This window comes from Chiloscyllium plagiosum, chromosome 8 (genome assembly GCF_004010195.1).
Source record: "Chiloscyllium plagiosum isolate BGI_BamShark_2017 chromosome 8, ASM401019v2, whole genome shotgun sequence".
In the NCBI taxonomy this organism is placed as follows: Eukaryota; Metazoa; Chordata; class Chondrichthyes; order Orectolobiformes; family Hemiscylliidae; genus Chiloscyllium; species Chiloscyllium plagiosum.
In genome coordinates, this window is record NC_057717.1 from 8,052,760 (window position 1) to 8,067,225 (window position 14,466).

Sequence of the window (14,466 nt, forward strand, 5' to 3'; positions counted from 1 at the left end):
TCTCTCTCCCTTTGTTTATCTTTAAACTCAATTTTCCTCAATAGTAATTTAAGTTTTTTTTTACTGTACTGCACTTGTCGGTTTCTCTGACACACCTTCCTGTTTGAATAATCCCCAATAATTGACAATTTCAGCTTTGCTTTTTCCTTGGTTTAACACAAAACTATGCTTTTCGCTAATTCTAAAAGTATGGCCTTTATCTTTCTTTCTAAACTTTCTTGGAAAATTTGAGTATCATCTTCAGACCTCTCTTCAAATTTTAAGAGCCATTTCTCTCACTTTTAATTTAACTAACCACAAGTTATCGAAATTAAACAATTTGTCTCCATGACATTTTATTTAAAGATCTCAGGCACTAACGTGCAAATGTTTAAATGTACTGTGCTTTTTTCATACATCAAATCTATTCAAATCTACCCAGATCTCAGTTTGGATTTGTCTAAACGTTTTCAAATTGCGGACGAAAGCCACCAAAGTGTTACAACACAGGGTGAACACCTCTCCGAATTTAAACCAGCCTCACAGAATAAGTTCACCTCCTGCCGTAATCTCATAAGTTTTGACAGGCAAAGATCCATTTACAGAGTCACTATTTAAAGTAAAATTAACAACTTTGTTATTTAAGTACGACAAAGAATAATAAACAAACAACTATTTATAAATCCCTTCGGGTAAACGTATCTTTTACCTCCCACTCTACAATACTGATCCGATGAAACAAAAATACCCCTATTAAGGTTTCAAAACCCGTCAGCTTTGTCGATTCTCCTTTGCAAATTTTGCTCTGTAGATTTTACTCTCGGTCAGCTTCGATGTTATGCTGTGCAAACTTCTTATAGACAGATACCTTCAGGAAGCTCTTCTGCTTGCAGTCTATTTTTGTGGATGTTCTTGGCAGTTGTCCCCCTAAATATTCAAAATGTCTGGTTTTATACCTCAAAACATCGGATCATTTCATTGATTTTGATGTCATCAAATACATAATATTTCAAGCTCAATTTGATTTCAATATGTTGGGGCATAAGTTAAATGGACTGGTCGAATTTGAATAAGTTTTTGTTCCGTGGCAACTCATTCACACTATTGATTTCACGGTCAAACGTTACATTTTAACTTCTTTCAGAACACTTTGTGCCAGCTTCCAGTCTCTCTTAAAAGTAACATATACCTCTGCACGTTCATAACAATATCCTTTATTTGCCCTGCATAGATTTCCATAAATGTGATCAACTTAGTAAGTTCACATAATAGTCTTTTCTGTTCCAAAAAAAGACACATTTTCTCTCATTCTTCCTTTACCTAAATATATCTTTCCAGTTATCATTCCACTTACTTACAATGTTACTGGTATTCATCGACAAAGTAATGCATTGTATGTGAGATGAAAGAATGTGATGTAATCACATTCCCATATGAAGGAGTAAACGTGCAACATTTCCAAGCTTTCTGACATCAAAAATGCTGTAAAAATCTCCTTTATCCATGAATTGGGAAAGTGAACAAGTGATATTCATGGGCTGAACAGCAGTAATTTAATGAAACTTTACTGGCATTATTGAATGCCCAAATATTTAGTTTTCTTCATAGAGTTTAAATTCAGCTGTTTTCTTTTTCAATTCATTTTCATCAATATGCACTCATCATCGGTGACAAAACCAGAAGTTGCTTGGAATGGTCAGTAGTTCTGGCAGTATCTGTTGTGAGAAAGCAGATTCAACATAATGTAAAGGAATGGGTCTAGGTTGTTTATTTTTTTTGCCAATAGTTGTCGGTTAGATGCGTTAGTCAGGGGTAAATGCAGAGCAATAGAGTACGGGTATGGGTCAGGGTGGGTTACTCTTTGGAAGGTCAGCATAGACGTGCTGTGTGAAATGGCCTGTTTCCCCACCGTAGGGATTCTACGGTTGTATGACTTCTTCAGAAAAAGGGCAGTCAGCGCCAGGATCAAGAATGTCTCTGAGCATGCTCAGGGCATATTGAAGTGGGAGGGTAAACAGCCAGCCGTTGTGGTTCACATTGATACCAATGATATCGGTAAGAAGAGTGAAAGGTTGAAATGTCCTGCAAAGAATGTTCAGGGAGTTAGGAGTAAGTTTAAAAGCATGATCCCCAGGGTTGTAATCTTGGGATTACTCCTGATACCAATGATATCGGTAAGAAGAGTGAAAGGTTGAATGTCCTGCAAAGAATGTTCAGGGAGTTAGGAGTAAGTTTAAAAGCATGATCCCCAGGGTTGTAATCTTGGGATTACTCCCTGTACCACCTGAAAGTGAGACAAAGAAGAGGAAGATAGTACAGTTGAATATATTGCAAAAAGCTAGTTTGGGAGGTTTGTTTCTGATTTTTGAATGATTCGAATCACGTCCTGTGCACGTGGGAACTGTATAAACAGGAAAGTGTGCACTTTAACTGGAGGGGCCCCAACATCCTGGAAGGGCGGCGTGTTCATGCAGATTTAAGCAGATGATACAGGAGGCTGGGAACCAAAGCAGCAAGTCATAAACTGAGCAGAAAGTAAAGGTTAGTGGAATAAACAGGCAGAGCCAGTTTAATGACCATGCTGAGTAAACAGGCAGAGCCAGTTTAATGACCATGCTGAGACAAGGAATCATAACAATTTAAAAACTCTGAAAGTGGTCTCATCATTAATCTGTAATCCGTAGAAAATGCTTTCCCATTTAAAAATGTATTTGGTTTTTAAATATTTCCAGATTTATATTGCCTCCCCAAAAATGTGATGTTGCTGCAGAGGTTTGTTTTGTGATCTAGGTTCCCAGTTTCTCATGCTTCAGTTTCGCAGTTTGTTCATTGAAATAATACACTGTTATCCCATTCAACTCGCCAAACTGCTGAAACACAGATACATTTTCCCAACTATGATCCAAAGACCAATACTTAGAAAGAACAAAGAAAATTTACAGCCCAGGATCCGGCCCGTCGGCGCTCCAAGCCTAAGATGATCCAAATGTACTGTCTTAACCTGTCGCCCAATTCATAAGCATCTGTATCCCTCTACTCCCCACCTACTCATGCATCTGTACAGACGCATCTTAAATGAATCTACCGTGCTTGCCTCTAACACCTCTGCTGGCAACACGTTCCAGACACCCACCACCCTCTGTGTGAAGCAATTGCCGTGCGTATCCCCCTTAAACCTTTCACCTCTCACCTTGAAAGCGTGACCTCTCGTTATTGAATCCTTCACCCTGGGAAAAAGCTTATCTCCATCTATCCTGTCGATATCCTTCATGATTTTGTAAACCTCAATCAGGTCCCCCCTCAATCTTTTTTCTACTGAAAACAAACCTAACCTACTCAACCTCCCTTCACAGCTAACACCCTCCATACCGGGCAACTTCCACTTAAACCTTCCCTGCAACCTCTCCGGAGGCTATTCCTCTATCAAAATGATTTTCAGTTTTTAGAACTGCTGACGGGGATTGTCCCTCTGAGGAAAATGACAGAGCAATCAATTTTTGGACACTTGGAATGATTCTCATGTTCGGCAGCGTTTGAGAAGATTTAGTAGAATTATTGCTACAGTGGACTCTTCAGTCAGGGGCATCAATAGTAGATTCTGTGGCAGTGACCATAGATTTAGGATGGTTTGTTGTTTTCCTTGTGCTAGGACTAAGAACGTCTCGAAACATTTCAAGAACATTGTTAAAGGAGAGATTGAGCAGTCAAAAGTTCTAGTACATATTGGTAGGAATGATATTTTTAGGGAAAGATTAAAGCAGTACAGAGTAAATTTAAGAGGTGAGGTCGAAGATTAGAAATAAAATCTTGAAAGTAGTAATTTCTGGTTTATTCCCAATGCTGAACTGAACCGAGAGGGAGCAAAAGGTTAAAGGAGAAAAATCGATAGCCAAAGAGCTACTGTGTTGTTGAAGGATTTAGATTTTTGGGAGATTGGAATCTATTATAAAATAGAAGAGACCTGTTCAGAAAGGATTGGTCTAATCTAAACTGGAAAGCAACCAATATCTTAGCAGGCCGGTTTGCTCCTTCTATGTGTGGAGACTTTATATTGATAGAGACGGCAAAGGAGATATTCCAAGTAGTGTTACAAATGTAGGATGGATGGGGAAGTTAATGAATGTGAGGAGAGCACGTCAATTAGAAAAGAAAGGGGAGAGAGTCAAAACTAAATAGTAATTCTGAAGCACTAAATTTCAGTTATTCCAATATAAGGGGTCTCACAGGGAAGGCTTACGAACTCAGGGCATATTTAAGATCATGGGACTGCAACATCATATTTATTACAGAAAGTTGGTTGAGAGATGTTCAAGTCGAGATTGTAGTGCTGGGAAAGCACAACAGGTCAGACAGCATGTGAGAAGCAGGAAAATCGACGTTTTGGGCAAAAGCCCCTCATCAGGAATGGGCTGATGAAGGACTTTTGCCTGAAACGTCGATTTTACTGCTCCTCGGATGTTGCTTGACCTGTGGTGCTTTTCCAGCACTACACTCTTGACTCTAATCTCCAGCATCTACCGTCCTCACTTTCGCCTGAGAGATGATCAAGACTGGCAATTCAACGTTCCAGGTGTAATTATCATAGAAGAGATAGAGAAAGTCATACAGTGGGTGGGAAGGAGGAGGACTACCATTTTTGATGAAAGAATAAATTGTTGCTGTAGCTGGGAAAGATATTTCTGAAAAATCATCCAGTTAAAATATGTGGGTAGTATTAACATAAGAAATTAAATATCATTTTGAAGAGGTTGCACAAAATTCTCAAATTGTCCAGTGAAAATATATTCGTAGAAATTAAAAAATAAGAAAGGAATGAGTACGTTGATGGCATTGTACTATGCGCTGTCCAACAGTAATAAAGAAATTGCGAAACAAACCTGCAGGGAAGTCTCGGATATATGTAAGCTTAATAAGGTTATAATAACGGCGGATTTAAATTTTCGAAAACTGACTGGGACTACCACAGTGTTAAAGGGGGGATGGTGAAGAATTTGTCCAATGTGTTCACGAAAATTTTCTTCATCAATATGTAGATGATCCTAATAGAAAAAGAGCAAAACCAGACCAATGTTTGCGCAATAGGCAGGGCAAGTGACTGAAGTAAATGTGAGGGAATATTTTGGGTATTTCAGTCATAACTCTATTAGTTCCACAATGGTTATGGAAAAGAATAAGCCTTTCATGATTTTGTTCTAATTGGTGAATCATAAATTTTAATGGACAAGGAATTTCCAAGTTTGATTGGAGTTGACTGTTGGCAGGTAAAACGACATCTGGCAAGTGGGAGGCGTTCAACAGTGTGACGACGAGAGTTGAGAGGCATTATGTTCCTCTTCTCGTGAAGGGTAAGGCTGGTAAGGTTAAGGAAAAATGGACAGCTACAGTTATTGAGGTTTTATTAAAGATTCAAAGAAAATAGTACTTTAGATATAGACACTTCATTCAATTGAATAAAGTTAATTAATATAAAGAGTGTGGGGCATTATTTCGAGAGAAATCAGGAAGGCAAAAAGTAGATATGAGATAGCATGGGCCAAAAGGTTTAAGGATAATCCAAAGATATTGTCATACTTTCGAGCAAGAGGGTAACCACGGAGGGGGTAAAGCCGCTCAAATGTCATGAAGGATATGATGTGTTGAACCCAGGAGATGGGGAATAAAATCATCCCAATCTTGGTGCATCAGACAGCAGCAAACACACACTATTGTGTGCACCTCGCATTCATCCAGATTGAACTCCATTCTGCTATTAGCCAGCCTATTGCCCCATTTGATCAAGATCCTTTTGTAATTATAGAAAACCTTCTTCACTGTCCACTGTGCCACCAGTTTTGGTGTCATCCGCAAACGGACTAGCTATGCCTTCCATATCCTCATGCAAAACATTTACATAAACGACAAACCATGAAAACCTAGAACCAACCTCTTTGGAATACTGCTGGGGACAAGCCTCCATTCCAAAAAAACAACCACCCACTATTACTCTATGTTTCCTGACATTGCACCAATTGAAAATTCTGGAGAGCAACACCACAGTTCTGGCAGTATTGGGACAGGGAAAAATTGAATTAACTTTTTTTGAGTCCAATGTGACTTGTTCAGAACAGGTTCATATCAGATTTGATATGTTAACTCTGTGTCTCTGCCCAGATCCTGCGTCATCTGTTGCATTTATTCATCATTTTGCATTTGCATTTCAGATTTCCACTATCTATAATATTTTGCTTTGTTGTTTGATTGGTCTAGATGTTGAACCCGGTTATATTTGTACAATATGCTTCAGTCCTGTTCCCATTACTTGTGCCAGTGACACATGTATTACACTGGATTCGGTTCATAGAACATAGAACATAGAAGAATACAGCGCAGTACAAGCCCTTCGGCCCTCGATGTTGCGCCGATCCAAGCCCACCTAACCTACACTAGCTCACTATCCTCCATATGCCTATCCAATGCCCGCTTAAATGCCCATAATGAGGGAGAGTCCAACACTGCTACTGACAGGGCATTCCATGAACTCACGACTCGCTGAGTAAAGAACCTACCCCTAACATCTGCCCTATACCTACCCCCCCTTAATTTAAAGCTATGCCCCCTCGTAATAGCTGACTCCAAACGTGGAAAAAGATTCTCACGGTCAACCCTATCTAAACCCCTAAACATCTTGTACACCTCTATCAAGTCACCCCTAAACCTTCTTTACTCCAATGAAAACAGTCCCAAGTGCCTCAGCCTTTCCTCATACGATCTTTCTACAATATCAGGCAACATCCTGGTAAACCTCCTCTGCACACGTTCCAGTGCCTCCACATCCTTCCTATAGTATGACGACCAAAACTGCACACAATACTCCAGAGGCGGCCGCACCAGAGTCTTATACAACTGCAACATGACCTCAGTACTCCAGAACTCAATTCCTCTACCAATAAAAGCCAGTACGCCATATGCCTTCTTCACCGCACGTAGTGAGGAAAAGGGAGGCTTGGATTTGTGAATAGTTGTTGTTTAGTCTGCACTGTATAAGTTCGGAAACTAAATTGTTACTTGTCTTGAAATACTGGAATGTAGGAGTTCTCTGCCGCTCATGTTTCATCAGATTAAGAGACGAAGCGGGCTTTTGTGGATGTTTGATTTAATTAACATCGATGTTCGACCTCCGTGTCGTAAATGTCCATCCACGCTCACCCCATTTCCTTGCAGTTGGTCGACATCCTTCTAGTCCGTTCCTATCCATGTATTTGTCCAAGTGTATTTTACATGTAGTTAATGTACCCACTTCAACCAAAACCACTTGCAGCTCAATCATTATGAGTAGGAGCCTCAGTGTAAAAACGTTGCCCCTCGGGTTCCCTTTTATTCTTTCCCCAGGCCTATTTTACAGATCTTTTTATTGAAGAAAAAAGGCATTTTTAAAACAACTTTTTACAAACTTATAAAAAAACACAAACAAATATAAATACTAATATACCATTAAATATTAAATAAGTAATTACCAAAACACAACAAACACATAAAAAAGCAGAAAGATAAAAAAAAACACTGAACTAGGAACTAATCTAACCTACAAGTAACCAAAGCATACAATAGAATATCTTAGGTTACTTCAAAAAAAGATACTAATATACTATTAAATATTAAATACGTAATTACCAAAACACAACAAACACATAAAAAAGCAGAAAGATAAAAAAAAAACACTCAACTAGGAACTAATCTAACCTACATGTAACCAAAGCATACAATAGAATATCTTAGGTTACTTCAAAAAAAGGTAACATTGTAATTAAAAAATGAAGTACATGTTCAGAATGAATTAATATCAAGTCATAATAAAACCGGTATTCATACGGGATTTCTCTCACGGGGAGCCCCCGGACCAGCCAGAACCATTACCTCACCTAGATAAAAGCCCCTGATAATAAGGCCGAAATATCTGTATCTATTTGTTCACCATATTTTATGGTGCTCCATATTCGTAAGGAAGTCAAGGGGAATACATTCCATGATTAACCTGTGCAAATTCCATTTTCCTGAAGTGCCCTCAGCTACGCAATTTACTAAGAGATCTTTCCTTGCACAAAAGGAGAGAATGGGAAATAAGTTCCTCCCGTGCACATCCATGGAGGACAGGTTCGAATAGCCCAGGAAAAGCGATACTAGATCTCCTCCAATTCCCACTCCCAAGATTTCTGTCAGCGCATTTGCTACTCTGGTCCAGTATTTACGGAACCTATGATATGTCCATAAGCAGTGTGTGAGAGTGTCCACTTCTATTTTACATTGAGGACACATTGGAGATGTTCCTGCCCTAAATTTTATCAGTCATTCCTGTAGTATATGAGTCCTATGACGTACCTTTAATTGAATAACCTGGGTTCTATTACAAATGGAAAACTTTCTGGCATTTTCCCAGATGTCGCCCCACATTTCTAAAGGGATTTCCAACCACAATTCCTGATTCCATGTTTTAAACAATTTTTTCATGTCTTTTGATTCTTCGTTCTGTCATGAGTGATAAAGAGTACTGACCCAGGGTCGACCCATTGGCCATAACACTCTTCTTTCCCCAACCAATTTATAAGAGCTATCCAATAATGTGGTCTTCTTCTGTGTATAATCTCGAATTTGGAAATCTCGAAAAAGGTCACAATTAGTCAGTCCACATTTTCTGGTGCAGCTGTTCAAATGACATCATAAACTCACCATCGAACAGATCCCCGAAGTAAGAGATACCCCTGGACCTCCAGATTTTAAACGTAGCGTCTGTGTACCCCGGTTGAAAATCCCATGCTCCCTCTATAGGAGTATAAGGTGAAGTATTTTTGTGAATTACCTCCGTCATGCCGCATTATCTTCCAATCGTTAATTGTATTTAGGGTTTTATAATGATCCATCATGACTTTCATCTTATCTAAATATAAGAGATTAATGAGGGGACACTTTGCTTGAGAAGCCTCAATGTCCAGCCAGATTGATTGCGTGTCACACGAGACCCAGTCGGCTGTGTAGCTTAATAGAGAATTCAGCTGATACTTCCTAAAGTCTGGAAAATCCAGTTCTCCCTTTGCTTGTGGAAGCTGCAGCTTCTTTAACATAATAGGGGGTCATCTATTATTCCAAATGAAAGAACCAATCCAACCATATAGTTTACACAATTCCTGGGCAACATCTCAGAGAGCATTCGCATAGGTTATAAGAGACGAGGTAAAATATTCATTTTAATTAGAGTTATTCTGCCAAACCAAAATATTGTGAGATCCCTCCAACGTTGAAGTTCCTGCCTTATCCTCTCTAATAGGTGCACAAAAATGGCTTTGTACAGCTGTCCAAATACTGAGGTGATAAAAATCCCTAAATATAAAAACTCTCCAGAAACCACCGAAAGGGAAAGCAAGATCCGTCTGATAAATTGGACATACTAGCTAAAGCACTAGCATGGCCCCCAATTTTACGAAATTGACCTTGTAACCTGAGAACGCACTGAATAAATTGCTCACTTGGATCAAGCAGGGCACGGATATCAAAGGATTACTAAGAAAAAGGGAACATCATCTGTGCTAATGGTAATTTTATGTTTACCCGAACTATCCCTCAGAGACATTATATTAAAGTCAGCATGTATAGCTTCTTCTAGTGGTTCAATTACCAGCGTGAATAATAACGGTGAGAGAGGACATCCCCAACGACAGCTGCTACCCACACTAAAGCTATCTGATCATAAACCATTAGTAATCACGACTGTTTTGGGGTTGTTGTACAATATTGAGACTCATTTGGAGAATATCCCTCCGACACCGAACTTTTCCAGTGTGTAAATCAGATATGACGATTCAACCTGAGTGAATGCCTTATCCGCATATAAAGAGACAATTATTCCCGGTATTCTTTTCTGATGACAGACTTGCATCACATTTAAGACCCTTCTAATATTATTAGATGATCTACGGTCCTTAATAAACCCCGTCTGATCATCTTTTATGATGTGTAGTAAAATCCTCTCCAGCCTTAAATCTGATGTTTTAGGAAGAATTTTAAAATCTGCATTTAGCCAAGATATTGGTCTGTGTGATGTGCAATCTTCTGGGCCCTTTCCTTTTTTAACGATGAGAGAAATATTTGCTTCTCTCATCGAAGACGTGAGGCAGCCCTGACTATATGAATACTTGTATATGTTTATAAGTGGACCAGCCAGTACCCCCACAAACGCTTTGTAGAATTCAGCCTGGAATCCATCTGGGCCAGGTGCTTTACCACTCAGAAGCTGCCTGATTTCATCAAGTACTTCCTGGGTTGCCAGGGGAGCATTAAGGACCGACACATCTTTCGGGATTAAGTCCAGAAAGGCCAGGCTTTTAAAAGAAGACTCCATCTTCTTAGCTCTGTCTTCACAATCTGATTTATACAGATCAGAATAAAACTTTCTGAAGGCTGTATTGATCCTTTTCCTGTATTGAGGCAAAGTACCAGCACTTTCCCTAATTTACATGATAGCTTGATGGGCCTTTTTTATCCTTGCGAGATATGCTAGTTATCTACCAGGCTTATCACTGTATTCATATAATCTTTGTTTTGCAAATAATATTCCCCTCTTTGCTGTTTGGGTAAGTGCAGAATTCAGAGCTGCCATAAGGGCTGTAATTCTTTGTAATCTCGCAATAGAGGGCCTTTCAACGTATGCTGTCTCAGCTGCCTTCAAATGAGCCTCGAGTAGACGCTATTGTTCTCCTTTCTTTTCTGGTTCACCGAGTATGAAATGATGAGACCTCGCGCATAAGTCTTAATGGTCTCCCACATCATAGACGGGTTACTGGCCGTGCCTGAGTTAATTTCCAAAAAGGTTTTGAATTCTTGAGAGAAATATTTTACGAATTTACTCTCCATCATTAAGAAGGAATCCATATGCCAATGTCGGGGGCTTGTCTCATCGTCCCTCGTGTTAACTTCCATATATCCTGCAGCATGATCAGAGATTATTATATGACCTAATTTGCAGGATAATATGGAGTTCAGAAAGGTCGAAGGAGCAAAAAAAAAACATCAATTCTGGTATGACACTTATGTGAGTTAGAGTAGAAAGTAAAGTCTCTGCCCTGCGGATGAAGGCACCTCCACACATCTACTAACCCTGGCTCCTTATTCGAATCTGCCAATTGTCTGGATCTAAGAGATATACCGGCAGTACTCGTGGGTATCTTGTCTATCTCTGGGTCCATAGTACAATTACAATCTCCTGCTGTAATTGTGTGATGAGCCCCAAAAGCCATCAGTTTGGAGAATGCTTCCATTATAAATTTGAACGGGTGTGCCAGGGAACAACAAAGATTAAAAATTCCATACTCCTCTACATTTATGTGGAGTTTAATCAGTATATACTGTCCAGATTCATCTTTTATCTGACATAAGATTTTGAAAGGAAGGTTCTTTCGAATGAGAATGACTACTCCCCTACTTTTAGAACTAAAAGATAAAAAGAAGGCCTGATCAAATCCTCCCTGTTGGAATCTGAAGTGCTCTTTATCCAGTAAGTCTTTCTCCTGTAAGAGAACTATATCAACCCTTTCATTTTTGAGGTTTGATAGTATTTTCTACCTTTTGATTGGTGAATTATTCCCCTTGACGTTCCAGGTGCACCAGCTAATCGAAGGACTAACCATGATCGTCCTGGCAAGACCGAGACCCCCGGGAGGAAGAACCCCACCCAAAACACCCCGAGCTCAGATCGTAGAAAATTCACACAAGTAAAAATTCTTTAACATCATAACGACAATATAGTTAAAATCTATTTCTAAATAAGAAATATATAAAACACATTTAAAAGGATATTCTCCACCTTGTTCCCGGGGGCATCACTACCTGTCAATAAACTCACCATATCCTCTCCCAACCAGCGCACTAACCCACGACCCGGGCACCACATAATAGAGTAAATAAATTCACGTGTAACATAAAACCAAAGTTAAAAGTGAGTTCCCCACCCCCAACCCCCACCAACACTTTAATACGTTTAGTAAATATAATACAAATTATAAACATAAAAAACTATGAAGTTACAATCCCGGCAAGTAATAAATAACTAAGTATAATTATAGAAGGATAAAAAAAAATCCCGCTCTAAAAATTAGTAAATATAATACAAATTATAAACATAAAAAACTATAAAGTTACAATTCCGGCAAGAAATAAATAACTAAGTATAATTATCGAAGGAGAAAAAAAGTCCCGCTCTAAAAAGAAATGAGGAAGGACTCAGCAAACCCCTCCCCCACACACGAATCAACCAAACGACCCAGCCTGTAAAAAATAAGAAAATCACGTAGTGGATAACAAATAAGCCCCCCTCCCTACTCCCTGGAGGGGATATTAAACAATAAGGGGGATGAAAAGTTAAAGAAAACTTAAACCCGGATGGGGGTGGGGGTGGTAAATAGCATAATTAGCCATACAGTTTAATTCTTACAGTCTATTTAAGAAAGTCCAGAAATTCTTTACACTTTAGATTAGATTAGATTACTTACAGTGTGGAAACAGGCCCTTCGGCCCAACAAGTCCACACCGACCCGCTGAAGCGTAACCCACCCATACCCCTACATTTACTCCTTACCTAACACTACGGGCAATTTAGCACGGCCAATTCACCTGACCTGCACATCTTTGGACTGTGGGAGGAAACCGGAGCACCCGGAGGAAAGCCACGCAGACACGGGGAGAACGTGCAAACTCCACACAGTCAGTCGCCTGAGGCAGGAATTGAACCCGGGTCTCTGGCGCTGTGAGGCAGCAGTGCTAACCACTGTGCCACCGTGCCGCCCACAAAAGTCTGATGCTCTACCGACTGAGCTACCCGGGCTCGTCTCCGGTGATCCAAAGTTATAAACGGATACTTCACAGCTGTAGCGCAGTGTTGCTGTGTAACACAAGGAATATTGGATGTTTAAGTCTCTCAGACGCTTCTTCACCTCATCAAATGTCTTTCTTTTGTGGACCACAGCTGGAGAAAAATCCTGAAATAGCACAATCCTAGAAGCCTTGTACACCATGGCCTGGGGATCCTTCCCCACTATTCTAGAGAATTCCAGGAGCATCTGCTTATCTCTATAGCACTGGAGCCTGAACAGGGCCGGGTGTTGGTGTTGGTCCAACCCGGGCCTGCGTATAGCAAACCGGTAAGCCTAATTAATCCACGTCTGGCCTGGTCCAGACTCTGGCTTTAATATTTCAGGGACTCACTGCTCCAATAAAAAAAAACTGCCAGCTGGTCTTCCTCTTCCCGTTCAGGAAGGCCCAGCAACAGGATATATTTTCGATGACCCCGATTGTCGAACTCGTCGATGTGCTCCTCCAAGGTCCAAACACACTGTTCCAGAGCCCGGACCCGGCTCACGGCCGATTCAGCCGCAGTCTCCGAGGTCTCGGCCTTTAGCTCCGCCCCTCCAACACGATGTTCGAGCTTTTCAATTTCTCGATTGTACTGAGAACGACTCCCAACCTGCTCCTGGATTCGTCCATAAAGGCGACGATTCTCTCTTGCAGCTTGTTACCAGCCTCTGCCAGTAAGTCCCCCGAGGCGGCCGCGGACGTCTGGCCGCTGCTGGAGAGTGTGGGGGAGGGGTCCCCGCCTGTTGCGAGCTGCGGACATTTTTTTTCCTTTCGACATTTTAAGCACAGCAACAAACTGTTCAAGCTTGTTGCAAAATGACTAAATATGCTGGGTAAAAGTTATTTTAAATGGTTTAGAGGATGTGGTGGAGGCGGGTACCCAAGTTTGCCTGAGTCTTGGTCAGAATACTACACTTGCTGCGTCGCCGCCATTTTGAATCTCAGTTCATGACTTTGAATGAACAACATTATTGTACAGTGTTCTAGACCAGGCCCGACCCCATAAAACATTTATAAGCACGTAGCCTAGATCGTAATGTTGCAATTTGCTGAAGTTAAGTGTATAGTAGATATTTCCAGAGTGAATTAGCTGGTCCGACTGCCACCTTTTTAACAAACAGAATTTATTTACAAAAGTAAGGAATGAAACACAACGAACAGAAAATCCAATATCTGAATAATTCATCCTATCCGGACCTGACAGGTTACCACAACTTAATGATGTTGTTCCAAATTACTTGCTACGATCGCAATAAACAAAACCCTGAGCAGGAAGAGTAAAACTTACACACAATGAACTTCCAGGTTATGAAATTAGAGGGCTGAAGGAGAGAGAGGTCGTCCAGTTTCAACAATGACCCTGATTCAACTAACCCACGACTGAATTGACCTGTGCAGCTGGAGAGATGGCCAGGCCCCCTTGATTATGCCAGTTGTTTTTAGAGACTTGAAAGCATTCTTCCCGATGCATTATCTGTTAGGTAAAAACCAAAGGACCCCAATGAAGCATTCAAACTTAAGACATGTTTGAACCTTGGGTCGTTTAGAAAATCTCTGAAAACAATTCAAGGACAACAAAACTTTTTAAGGGACCAGCTTTGTGACAACTCT